Source organism: Sorex araneus, chromosome 1, assembly GCF_027595985.1.
Source record: "Sorex araneus isolate mSorAra2 chromosome 1, mSorAra2.pri, whole genome shotgun sequence".
NCBI classification, from domain to species: Eukaryota; Metazoa; Chordata; class Mammalia; order Eulipotyphla; family Soricidae; genus Sorex; species Sorex araneus.
In genome coordinates this window covers 9,656,834-9,671,200 of record NC_073302.1, presented here as the reverse complement: position 1 = coordinate 9,671,200, position 14,367 = coordinate 9,656,834, and positions in this window count along the sequence as shown.

Below are 14,367 nucleotides of genomic sequence, written 5' to 3'. Positions count from 1 at the left end.
ATCCTAACATTCCCCATCTAGCTCTACTCTTTAGTTCTTTTGACTTTGTTTCTTAAGTGAAAGACTTTATTGCACCCCAGAGTGCAAGGAAGTAGGAACAATGCTCAATCTAGGTATTATGTTTATGGGCAGAAGGAAGAACTGAAAATTTCTGTCTTGCCTATTTCCTAAAGAATCATGGAAGGTGGATCTGGGATAAACAAGCTGGGAACCTTGAGGCCATTACATCACCAAGCTATCTACCTGTTGATCATTATTCATTTTTTCTATTTCTTCTTAAGACAGATATCATATTTAACAGGTCTTAGTTGTGGGGGTTCTTTTGAAGAAAAGCACCAAACAGAAAAAAAAGTACAGAGCTCTCAGAACCTGTGTTGCAAACCATAATGCCCCAAAGTAGAGAGAGAGTCTGGGGGAAAAATGTCTTCCATAGAGGCAGGGAGTGAGTCGAGACGGGGATATACTGGGGACAATTGTGGTGGAAGATGTGCACTGGTGCAGGGATGGGTGTGCAATCATTGTATGACTGAAACTCGAACATGAAATCTTTGTAACTGTACCTCATGGTGATCCAACAAAAAAAGTGAATTAAAAAAGGAAAGTAGAGAGCTAAGAAACATTTTAATTATTCCTGCATACAAAACATTTAGCCCATTTACTGCTTTGGCAATGCAGTTTCTATTAAAACAGGGTGTGAGAGCTATTATCATTGATCTATTCTCTCTGAGAGGTCTGTGTCTTTAGGATCATATGTCGTGGAAACACCCCTTAAGGGTTTTTCCTTAAAGTTTTATGCTTCACCTTTCATGGTTTCATGTCTGAAGTAAACCAAATTGACACTTTCAATCCCTGTCCAGTGGGGTCATTTGCAGGGAATGAGACAGACAAACATACAGGGGCTGTCCAACCCTTAGGTCTCCAAGGCAGTCCATAGTGCTCTCATGTCCTTTATTTAGTACAATATCTCTTGCTTTTCCATTCGCTGGGCAAAGCTGTTCTTGAAAGAGACAAAAAATGACAGTTGCTATGCATATCAATATCAATAAGTACAAGTACATGAAGATCAGAGGCCGGGGTATTTTACTTAGTGATAGAAGGCATCCTTACAATATGAAGTCCTAGCAGCTTCCTATTCCATTTTTGTCCATGATGTCACTCCATCTCAAGGACACTAAATAGTCTTATTCTATACTTTCCTGGTGCATTTCATGTGGCTTTTCCTTTATTCTATTCTTTACTCTTATGTTATTCTTTCCTGGGTGTATTTTGCAACCTGTTTGCAGTCTAATAGCTAAAGGATCTTGTCTAACAGGGGTCTCTCCCATTCTTGGGGGTTTTTGTTAGGGGAATGAATTCCCATAGTTTTAATAAGTCCTTGTAAACGTGGACAGGGAAACAGATTGCTCCTCCTTTATCAGATATTCCTGAGCACCTGCTGTACATGAGCACAGATGAGTGAGCAGAACTTCCTGTTCTGTGTTCTCCTTAGAGTTGACATTGCCGTAGGATAGGCACCCAGAAATACTGGTAGGAAAATCTGCGCAAACCTTTCTGAACAACGGAAGGTTTCTTAGGCCTTTAGAGATGGATCCATTTGAATGTGCTTTTGACCACAATCAGTGACTAGTCCTACAACTTTCAGAACAGCGAGAATGGGAGCTGAAGCATGATGCTGACCACTCTGTGGCTAAGACATAGAACTGGAGCCCACAAGTGAAGGTGTAAGCTATTGGAGAGTAGCTTACTTGCACCTGTAAGAAGCAGATGTAGAAGCAGAGGCCAGGACTTTGATACTGTGGTCCATCCATTATTCCCAAAGGTCATGTTTTTTTCTTCAGCACCTAGACTGATAAGTTCTGTAAAGGATTACTATTAGCCCTAAGTAAAGACCAAAAGATGCTGGTGGCCTATGGGAATCTCATCCTGTCCACTCAGATCTGTAGGACGACACCACCAGCTAAACACACAGCTTAGAGAACTGGGAGCCCATTGTGACAGTTTCAGAGTGAGGGAACTAGGGAGGTAGTTGCATGTGAGTACACGTGTAAGAAGAAGGATCTAGCCCTACTGGGGAAGACCTCTGGTGTCTTGTATTGGGGCAAGGACAAAGAATAGCCTTCAAATGGGAATCTGATGAAGTGTACTGTGAGCAGTTCTCCTATGATGGTGTCTCAGCTGAGAAATGACTTTTTTTTATTGAGGTAATATTATTGTATAATAGACTCAAGTCTGGAGTGCAATACTGTGAAGCTACAGTTGTCTGAACTACCATACGGTCATGATCACTCCTCTGAGTAGTTCCCATTCATCACCAGACACTGGAACTTCCCGCCCCACGTGGAGAAGCTCTCTCCCGGTCCCCTGCCAACTTTGGGGGCCCGCTCGGAAGCCCGCAGCCGCGACTGGAAGCTCTCAGCCATCTCCCGCCCTGTGACTGACCCCACGCCTTCTTGCAGGTATTTGGCATTTCCCCTTGAGACCCCGCCCCACGTGGAGAAGCTCTCCCCCATTCCCCTGCCAACTTTGGGGGCCAGCTTAGAAGCCCCCAGCCCCGGCTGGAAGCTCTCAGCCATCTCGCGCCCCGTGCCTGACCGCCCCAACCCACAGTCTTGCAGGTATTTGGCATTTCCCCTGGGAGACCTGCCCCACTTGTAGAAGATCTCCCCCCGTTCCCTGGCAGCTTTGGGGGCCCGCTCGGAAGCCACCAGCCCCGGCTGGCAGCTCTCAGCCATCTCTCGCCCTGTGCCTGACCCCCCTGCCTTCTTGCAGGTATTTGGCATTTCCCCTTGGAGACCCCGCCCCACGTGGAGAAGGTCTCTTCCAGTCCCTTCCAGCTTTGGGGGCCCGCTTGGAAGCGCCCAGCCCCAATCCTGCTGCTCAGGGGTGTGACCTGTCATCAGGGGGTGTGGTCTCAAAGTGGCCATGGCCTAATTCTGGAGCGCTGGCCACTTTGCTCCTTATATGGCCGCAGTTATTTCTTTCATTCCATGCATGGTGCCTGGGTACAATCAGTATAACCTATTCCTTTTAAGATATCTGCTCATCTCAGTCACTATATGCTAATAGTTATGTAGCCTATCCCATCCTAATTTCAAAAACACTATCAGTGAACACATCAAGTGCAACAAAAAGCCCATTTTAAAGCCATCGTAGCCCCACATCTTCAATTGAGATCCCTCATCAGCTAAGATAGTGCGCCTGCCAGTAAATCCCATAACAATATGAAGAAACAGAGAAAATCCCCACCACCAGGAGAAATGGGAGAGAGGATCTCAGAAATCCCAACAGGAACTTCCCAGAAATACAATCTCCTCTCAGATAAAGATTTCAGAGAGGAAATCATCAAGATGGTTCACGAACTCAAAGCAACTATGGAACAAATATCCAGTCAATTAAGGGAGGATATGGGTGCAGCGTTGGAATGGGCCACTAAGATAATCCAGGAAGAAATGAGAGCAGAAATCTCAAAGCTACAAACAGAAGTTACACAATTAAAAGAATCGGTAGATGAAACGAAAAACTCAGTAGGAGCCCTCAATAATAGAATGGCTACAGTCTAAGACAGAATCAGTGAGCTTGAAGATGACTTGCGGAAAGCATATAGGCAACAACAAATAATGGCAAAGGATCTCAAAATGGCTCTAGAGAGAATTAGAGTACTAGGGGATGACCACAAGAGAAGCAACATAAGAATCATTGTAATGCCAGAACCACAGGAAACCAATCCAAATGAAAAAAACACAGTCAAAGACATCATTGCTAAGAAATTCCCAGAGCTAGAGAATACAGGCATCCAGGTCCAAGGAGTCCGAAGGGTGCCAGCTAAAAGGGACCCAAATAAAATATCCCCAAGTCATATCATAGTCAGAATGATGGATGCCGTGCATAGAGACACAATACTGCAAGCAGCAAGATCAAAGAGAGAAATCATATACCAAGGAGCACCCCTTAGATTCACAGCAGACCTATCAGAAGAAACCTTCCAAGCCCCAAGACAATGGTGGGATATAGTGAAAAAACTTAATGAAATGAATGCCTCTCCAAGAATACTTTACCCGGCTAAACTTTCAGTTAAACTTGAAGGAATCATACAGTATTTCACGGAGAAACATCAGCTCAGGAACTTCATAGACTCAAAACCAAACCAAAAAGAAGCACTAAGGGGGCTTATGTACGACAAGAAGAAACCCTACAGGCACAACAAACCCTTACACAAAGATAGCGCAACATCCCATAACAAAAATCTCCCTTTATGTCAATGGTCTAAATTCACCAATTAAGAGACACGGACTGGCAAAATGGATTCAGAGACTCAACCCAACATTCTGCTGCCTGTAAGAAACACATCTGAATAACCAGAACAAACACAGACTCAAAGTCAAAGGATGGAAAACAATCCTGCAAGCAAACAACTCCCTCAAGAAAGCTGCGGTGGCTTTACTAGTATTGGACAACATGGACTTCAGGTTGAAAAAGATTAGAAGGGATAGTGAAGGCCACTTTTTATTAATCACGAATATGTACATCAAGAAGAAATTACTCTCCTAAACGTCTATACACCCAATGAGGGACCAGCTAAATTCCTCCAACAGCTGCTAAGAGACCTTAAGAAGGACATCTCGAGCAACACAGTAGTAGTTGGAGACTTCAACACCGCCCCTTCTCCTCTGCACAGATCAAGAAGATTAAAACTCACCAAGGAAATACTGGCTTTGAAGGAAGAAACAGAAGAGAGAGGTCTAATAGATCTATACAGGGCTTCATATCCCCCCAAAAAAGAATACACATTCTTTTCCAGTGCACATGGAACATTTTCCAAAATAGACCATGCACTGGGCCACACAGCATACCTCAACAGAATCAACAAGATAGACATTGTACCAGCTATCTTTTCAGACCATGATGCACTGAAGATAAAATTTAATCATGGACAGATGCAGAAAACCAAATCAAACACCTGGAAATTAAATAGCTCGATGTTGAACAATGAGTGGGTCAGGAAGGAAATCAAGGAGGAAATCAAAAGGTACCTAGAAACAAATGAGGATGAAGACACGAGCTACCAGAACCTGTGGGATGCAGCTAAATCCGTCTTAAGGGGAAAATTTATAGCTTTGCAAGCATATTTCAGGAGGAAGAAAGGGCCCGCATAAAAAACTTGACTTCACAACTCAAGAAAATAGAAGAGGACAAACAACAGGAGCCCAAACCAGGCAGAAGGAAAGAGATATTAAAACTTAGAGCAGAAATTAACGACAGGGAAACCCAAAAGACAATTCGAAAGATCAATGAAACCAAGAGCTGGTTCTTTGAGAAAATAAATAAGATTGATAAACCACTAGCAAAACTCACAAAGAAAGAGAGATGGAGAGAGAGAGAGAACACTTATAAGTCGAATCAGAAATGAAAAGGGGGACATCGCAACAGAAAACAATAAAATTCAAAAGATTATCAGAGACTACTTTGAAAATCTGTATGCCACGAAACAAGAGAACCTACAGGAAATGGATAAATTTCTGGATTCCTATAATCTCCCAAAGCTGAACCAAGAAGACCTGGAATTCCTGAATAGTCCTATTAACATCAAGGAAATTGAAACGGTAATCAAAACTCTTCCCAAAAACAAAAGCCCAGGCCCAACGGATTCATTAGCAAATTCTTCCAAACATTTAAAGAGGACCTATTGCCAGTTCTTGTCAAGCTTTTCCAGGTAATTGAAGAAACAGAAATGCAACCAAACAGTGTCTATGAGGCTTACATATCCCTAATACATAAAGCAAACAAAGACACCACAAAAAAAGAAAACTACAGGCCAATATCCCCGATGAACACAGATGCGAAGATTCTCAACAAGATATTAGCAAACAGTACTCAACAACTCATCAAAAAGATCATACACCACGACCAAGTGGAATTCATCCTGGGGATGCAAGGATGGTTTAACATTTGGAAAACAATCAACATAATCCATCATATCAACAAAAGAAAAGATAAAATCATATAATCATATCAATAGACGCAGAGAAAGCCTTTGACAAGATGCAGCACCCGTTTATGATGAAAACTCTCGAAAAAAATGGGTAAAGAAGGAACCGTTCTCAATATAGTCAAAGCCATCTACCACAAGCCTACGGCAAGCATCATTCTCAATGGGGAAAATCTAAGACCCTTCCCACTGAGAACAGGGACAAGACAAGGATGCCCACTCTCTCCTCTTCTGTTCAATATAGTACTGGAAGCACTTGCAATTGCGATTAGGCAAGAAAAAGATTTTAAGGGCATTCAGGTAGGAAAGGAAGAAATCAAGCTCTCACAGTTCACTGATGATATGATATTATACTTAGAAAACCCTAAAACCTCTACCAATAAACTCCTAGAAACAATAGACTCATATAGTAAAGTTGCAGGCTATAAAATCAATACCCAAAAGTCCATGGCTTTCTTATATGCAAATAGTGAGAGAGAAGAAAGCAACATGATAAAAGCATTCCCATTCACAATTGTGCCTCAAAAAATCAAATACCTCGGAATCAGTTTAACTAAGGAGGTAAAGGACTTCTATAATGAAATCTACGAAACGTTACTTCAGGAAATAAAAGAAGACATGAGGAAATGGAAAAATATCCCCTGCTCATGGATTGGAAGAATTAATTTTGTCAAAATGGCAATTCTCCCCAAAGTATTGTACAAATTCAATGCGATCCCTATTGGGATACCCTTGTCATTCTTCAAAGAAATGGAGCAAGCGCTCCTGAAATTCATATGGAAAAATAAGCCCCCACGAATAGCTAAAGCAATTCTTGGGAAAAAGAAAATGGGAGGAATCAACCTCCCCAACTTCCAACTCTACTACAAAGTGGTAGTCATTAAAACAGCTTGGTACTGGAACAAAGTCAGAGCAGCAGACCAAAGAAACAGGGTTGAATACTCTGACACATCCCCCCAAGTATATGACCATCTAATCTTTGATAAGGGAGCAATAAATGTGGAGTGGAGCAAGGAAAGCATGTTTAACAAATTGTGCTGGCAAAACTGGACAGCTACATGCAAAATAATGGGCTTAGACCTCCACCTATCACCATGTACGATAGTCAGATCAAAATGGATTAAAGACCTCAACATCAGACCACAAACCATAAGGTACATTGAAGACAAGGTCGGCAAAACCCTCCACAACATTGAAGCCAAAGGTATCTTCAAAGCTGACATGTCACTGGCCAAGCAGGTCAAAACGGAGATAAATAAATGGGACTATCTCAAACTAAGAAGCTTCTGCACCTCAAGAGAAACAGTGACCAAAGTACAAAGACAATCTACAGAATGGGAAAGGATATTTACGCAGTACCCATCCGATAAAGGGTTGATATCAAGGATATAAAATGCACTGGTTGAACTCCACAAGAAGAAAACTGCCAACCCAATCAAAAAATAAGTGATAAAATGAACAGAAATTTTCCCAAAGAAGAAATCCGAAGGGCTCAGAGGCACATGAGAAAATGTTCAACATCACTAATCATCAGGGAGATGCAGATCAAAACCACCATGTGATATCATCTCACACCACAGTGACTGGCCCACATCTCCAAAAACAAAAACAACCAGTGTTGGCGTGGATGTGGGGAGAAAGGGACGCTTCTTCACTGCTGGTGGGAATGCCGACTGGTTCAGCCCTTTTGGAAAACAATATGGACGATTCTCAAAAAATTAGAAATTGAGCTTCCATTTGACCCAGCAATACCACTCTTGGGAATATATCCTGGAGAGGCAAAAAAGTATAGTAGAGATGGCATCTGCATTTTTATGTTTATTGTTTACAATAGCCAGAATCTGGAAAAAACCAAAGTGCCCCAAAAGTGATGGCTGGTTAAAGAAACTCTGGTATGTATACACAATGGAATACTATGCAGCTGTCAGAAAACACGAAGTCATGAAATTTGCATATAAATGGATCAACATGGAAAGTATCATGTTGAGTGAAATGAGTCAGAAAGAAAGAGAAAGACAAAGAAAGATTGCACTCATATGTGGAATATAATGTAATTGAGAAGTACAACTTGGCAATGATGCAACTTCTGGCAGATATCTCTCTGGACTTAGTTACTAAAATACCGAAATACAGAAACCCAAAATGCGAGGCCACTAGGTGTGGTCACTCGACCTCATACCTCTCAATTCTCAGCAATGGAAAACAAATTGCCAAATGCTTCCTTTTCAGCAGGTCTGACTTTAGGGGAGAGACTCTCCAAACTATAATAGTGAGTTTTGTTGAAATATTGAATGCAATCAAAGTGAAAGTAAAGAGAAATTTATCAGTTACACAGGCAAGGGGGGGGCTAGGGGTGGTAGGGGGGCTAGGGGTGTGGGGGTGCTAGGGGTGTGGGGGGACTGGGTGGAGCTATACTGTGATTCTTGGTGGTGGAATATATGCACTGGTGAAGGGATGGGTGTTCGAGCATTGGATAAATGAGTTTTGAATGTAAAAACTTTGTATCTTTCCACATGGTGACTCAATAGAAAAATTAAAAAATAAAAATTTTTGGATTCTTAGTACTACTGATGGGTTGAAGCGATAACACAGCTGGTGCGGTGTTTATCTTGCACGTGGCGGACTGGGGTTTGATTCCTCCGCCCCTCTTGGAGAGTCTGGCAAGCTACCGAGAGTATTTCGCTCGCATGGCAGAGCCTGGCAAGCTACCCGTGGCGAATTAGATATGCCAAAATCAGTAACAACCAGTCTCACACTGGAGACGTTACTGGTGCCCACTCGCATAAACTGATGAGCAACAGGATGACAGTGACAGTGACAGTACTACTATTAACAAGATGTATATCTTAGAGAAAAACAGTATAAACCATTCTGCTATTATGTTACCTGTAGAAATTGAAGTATAAATGAGACAGAGAAACATGTATACTCTTTTGAAATAGTGTCGCATAAGTTTTTAAAGCAAGAGAATACACATTTTTCTCGAGTAAACCTGGAAAATTCTGAAGAAAAAAGTTATGTTGAGACAGGAAAAACTTTCAATAAATTTAATAAAAACAAATTCATATCAATATTTAAGAATAATTGTACGAAACTCAAAATTAATCAGAGAAGTGCTTAATGAGATCACAAATATATGGAGATTAAGCAACATGTTCCTGAACAATAACTGGATTAATAAAAAAAAGGAAAAATGAGAAAAACCTGGAGACAAAGCAAATGAATATAATGACCTTCCTAAACTTTTTGGATGCAGTAAAGCTGAAAGTATGAGGTCCTTCCTCAGAAGAAAACTAAAACCATAAATAAATAACCTAGCTTTTTATTTTAAAAATTTCTTTAAATCAAAGCAAAACTCAACATTGTAAAATAAAGATTTTTTAAAAACCCAATACAGGAAGCTTATTGAGAGGTGGTTCTTTGAAATGACAAGTAAATTGACAAGTCTTTAGCAATAGTCAAAAAAAGAAGAGCACCACCATCCAAAGGGGGTCTAGGAGAGGACTTGAGGGTCTGGAGCAGACGTTTCTTATGGAGGAGGTTCATGTACACTTTCTAGCACAGCACATGCTCCAGGAACTTAAAGGAATTAATCCAGGAGTATTTTTCTAGTTATCACCACTTGTGCATCAATCCCCAAAAATAAATAATAGTAGATTAGCCACTGGCAGTATAAAAGTTGATGTTGTAAGTCCTTTTAGCTCAGTTCCCTTATGCACTTGGTCCTACGTTTCTGTCCAATACCAGCTCATCAGATTGCTGATATCTTGCATTTTATTAACTTCGATTCTCCCCATTCCTGATGTAATAGAAATGTTCCTTAGCTTCAAATGTCCACAGTTCTGACTTGTGTAGCGTTGAGATAATGAAAAATCTTCTCATTCATTGAATATGGAGAATTTCCATGAATTTTCTCATCATGATGCCTCACAGGAGGTTGTGAAACCATTTAATGTTTATATGTTCTTTGTGTTGATACCCCTGGAGATCTTAAACATCCAAAAGTTTTGGCCATCTTGACAATCTCTTTAAACTGTCCCTTCTCTTTCATTATTCATATATAAGAAAGCCATGGATTTTGGGGTGTTAATTTTGTAGCCTGCCACTTTACTACATGGACCTATTGTTTCTAGGAGCTTTTCTGTTGAGTCTTTAGGGTTTTCTAAGTATAGTATCAAATTCCCTGCAAATAGTGATAAATTGGCCTCTTCCTTTCCTACTGTATGCCCTTGATATATTTTTCTTGTCTTGAACAATTTTTTTTGAATTCCTATTATTCTATTACTTTTTCACTTGTCTTTGAAAATTAATTTTAGATTATCATTTCTAGACTTGGGTATTTGAATAACCTACCTGTGCCTACACAGGTAGGTTATTCAAATAAAGTGGGTCAAAGGCTTGAACTAAGAAAAAACTTTCATATTATAAGTTCTGTCTTTCCCTGGCTGAACAATTAAAAGATGGTGAAAGAAGGGACACCATTAGCAGGTATCAATATTGAGATGACAGGGATGCTTTTATACATTAAAGGAAGCTTGTATAGACTAAAAGAACATGACCTCATTTGAATCCTACTAAATTTTCAGGATTATACTAAGCTGCGATAAGGTATGAGAGGGAAGAATAAGTTGCTTATCCTCTGTGCTATTGGGAAAATTTTTTTTGGAGAGGGAGGGTCCAAGAATCATATGCAAATGGTCTCTCTGCAGGAAGTCTGAAAGTGGCCCAATCCGACCTCCAACATGTGGGATATGTATCACTATATGTTAGGATTAGAGGAAGCCTGTTAGATACAGAGGGCTGATTTTCTGAATATTTGTATCTTATAACTATGTCTATTTGTAGAAATACTTAGATCTTTATTAAGGAAGTAGGAGTATGTAACTGAGGGTGATAGGAACCAGTTGTCTGAGTGATTCAGTCACTCCAATTGTGTAGCAATATCAAGGATTCTATATGCATTATTCTTTTGTTGGAATATACAAAGTGATAGAAATAGTGAGCATGTGCTATGCATCTGAGTCCTTAAGCATGATTGACCTCATTGATACTTAATGAAAGCTTCATGATGATTGACTATTTACACTCTGAATTTTATAACTGCTGGATCAAAAGATGGGGTAAGTTACTTTACTTAGTAGTGTCAACAGTGAATGACTGTTGGATCCTGCATCCAGCCCTGGCTACCAACCGATTGGCTCTTGTTGGAGCATCTCAGCGATTTCTGCTTCGGCCTGAATTAAGCAGGCAGGGAACAGCCCAGATGCCCCTGATACCTGGGACCTTCTCTCAGGTGGCCTAGGCAGGTCAGTCCCTCCAGCCTCTGCCTAGGCTATTCCCCAAGGTCTGATTGGACTGGAGGCAATTACTCTACTTTCTTTTCTTAACCAGGAGCTTAGGGAGATTGGCTTGCTCTTCTCCATAAGATCTATAAAGTGGTGCTCTTCTTAACGTTCTGGGTATCAGAACCGAAAGTTCAGGAGGTGAAGGGCTTATCGGATGCTTCTTTCTACTCTTTTTATTCTGATGTCTATGATAGCAGGTGGTGAGTGAGAAACTGGATTGGAAGGTACCTGAGCTACTCATGAGTGCTGAGAACATAGTGAGGAGTGAGGTGTGCATCCAGGACAGAAATATGTGTCTCTGTGTGTTTCGAAATATGTGTGATTTGCGTATGAGTCTATGTGCTGATTCCTGTTGGTGTGATGTCAATATTTGTATGTTTCTTCAAAAATTGTGTTGGATGTGTGTGATATATCTCCTTAGATAGAAAGGAAAATGGACAAAAACAGAAGGAGATAAGAAGAGACATGGATGTAGAGACTGTGGAAAATGCATGATATACATGATTGGATTCTTTCCTCTCATTGATCAGAAAACACAGAGCCAAATAAATTTCCATTAAGTACATGAAGAGCAGTTCTGAGTGTGTTTTGGGATGTGTGGTTAAAACCTGCTCTGTTCTCCTTCAGTGACTTACATATTGTCCTCTGTGTGCAGATCTAATATTTAAATACGAGACTGTAATGTCTGATCAGACAAATTTGTTTCCACCTACAGAGGGCAGTTTTCTAAATTTGCCAAAAATCAACATGGGAAAAAGGCTCAAAACACTTAGTAATATGAGATCTTGAATATTGACTTATTGAGTTTTCATTTATTATACTCTTTGTATTTGCTCATGTCTTTGTAAAAGTAGTGGTGGTGTAAGTGAATGACTAGGAAGCACCTATCTCACCAATGCATGTCTAATGGACTGTCAATAGTGATTACATTACTGCACTGGTTAAATATGTTCATGTGTGTTTCCACCTCTATCACATAATACCTACTGTGTCAGTGCCTCAATATGTAATATTAAGATATTATCTGAAGTCTGATTCTTACATATATGTATCTGAAATAATTTCCAGTTTTAAAGGGTAAATATTTGATCGCAATACAATATCACAACTTCAAATGAAAAATGTACACAAGTTATTTAGTATCATGCCTGGCATACAATAAGTTCTCAAAGAAGATGAAGTATAACCCTTATCTCTCCCCAACTGTTGAAGTGTTATTGTCATCAAGATTCTTATTTCTCCAATGTCTGAGTAAACATAGGTTAAAAAGCTAAGGAATTTAAGAAAACTCCTATACAGGCCCTTCTCACAATCTTGGACACGGCCTGACATTTCCAGCTTATGCTGAGCTCTCTTCTGAGGTCTTGCCTGCATAGAATCTTCCACAATGGTCTGCTAATTTTCTTCTAGTTTCTTCCAGGGAGGACATACACAGAACATGTCCATGAGCATCCTGGCCTTGATGGAAGGCTCAAGTCACTGTCATTCCAGGTGGACACGAATCAAAATAGTCAGTGTCCCTAAGTAATATAATGGTTCCTAGTGGACTTGTCCATATTCTCCTATACCTGAATACAAAGGTCAGTACGGTTCATTCTTGGCAGTATTTGTTTGGCAATTCTAACCTCAACCTTAGAACTTCTAAGGAATATTGAGTTTGAAGTCTACCATTAGAGAGCTGTGGTCAAACTTTTTTCCACTTATGTCTAAACTATCAGGTTGTTCATATCTTTGAAATAATGCTGTCATATATATCATTTAAGTTGCTTTATATATCATAGAGCACCGAATATATATTTATTTAAAATTAAAATGTTCCCCGGAGAGGCAAAAAGGTATAGTAGAGATGATATCTGCATTTCCATGTTCATTGCCGCTCTGTTCACAATAGCCACAATATGGAAAAAACCAGAGTGCCCGAAAACAGATGATTGGCTAAAGAAACTCTGGTATATTTACACAATGGAATACTATGTAGCTGTCAGGAAACATGAAGTCATGAAATTTGCATACAAGTGGATCAACATGGAAAGTATCATGTTGAGTGAAATGAGTCAGAAAGAAAGAGACAGACATAGAAAGATTGCACTCATATGTGGAATATAATGTAACTGAGAAGTACAAGTTGGCAACGATGCAACTTCTGGCAGATATCTCTCTGGACTTAGCTACTAAAATACTAAATTACAGAAACCCAAAACTGAGAGGCCGCTAAGTGTGGTCACTCGATCTCATACTTCTTCATCCTCAGCGATGGAAAACAAATTATCTAATGCTTCCTTTTCAGCAGGTCTGGCTTTAGGGGAGAGACTCTCCAAACAATAATAGTGAGTTTTGTTGAAATATTATATGCAATCAAAGTGAAAGTAAAGTGAAATTTATTAGTTACACAGGCAGGGGGGGCTTAGGGTGGGAGGGCTAGGGGCGTGGGGGTGTTTGGGGTGTGAGGGGGCGGGGTGGAGCTATACTGGGATTCTTGGTGGTGGAATATGAGCACTGGTGAAGGGATGGGTATTCGAGCATTGTATAACTGAGATTTAAACCTGAAAACTTTGTAACTTTGTAACTTTCCACAATAAAAAATTAAAAAAAAAAAGTTGATTAGAAATAGTTAACCGATACATTGCATGTAAGTTTCAGTTGGATATAAAAAGTCTACATTTATGCAAGCTTTTCATTGCTCGCAAATAAATTTTATTGCGGGGTAACAAAGTTGATGGCATGACAAAACATATTTAATTCGAACAGAAAACATATATTCTTTGGGAAGAAAAATATGCAAACATCAGTCATTTTATAAAAAATGGTTTTTCTTTATTTTTTCAAGGTGCCAGTTTGTATGAAAATTCTAAAGCTAAATGATTGTTATTATGATTTCTTTCCTCTTGTAAAAGTTTTGATAAATTGCCTATGAAAATGAATATTTTGCTTAAGGGAAACAAAAAAAATTAAAATGTTCAAAACACTGGGGATTATATGATTTATAAATATCATAACTTTAGAAGTGAAGTGATATTATAAAACATATCTGGATAC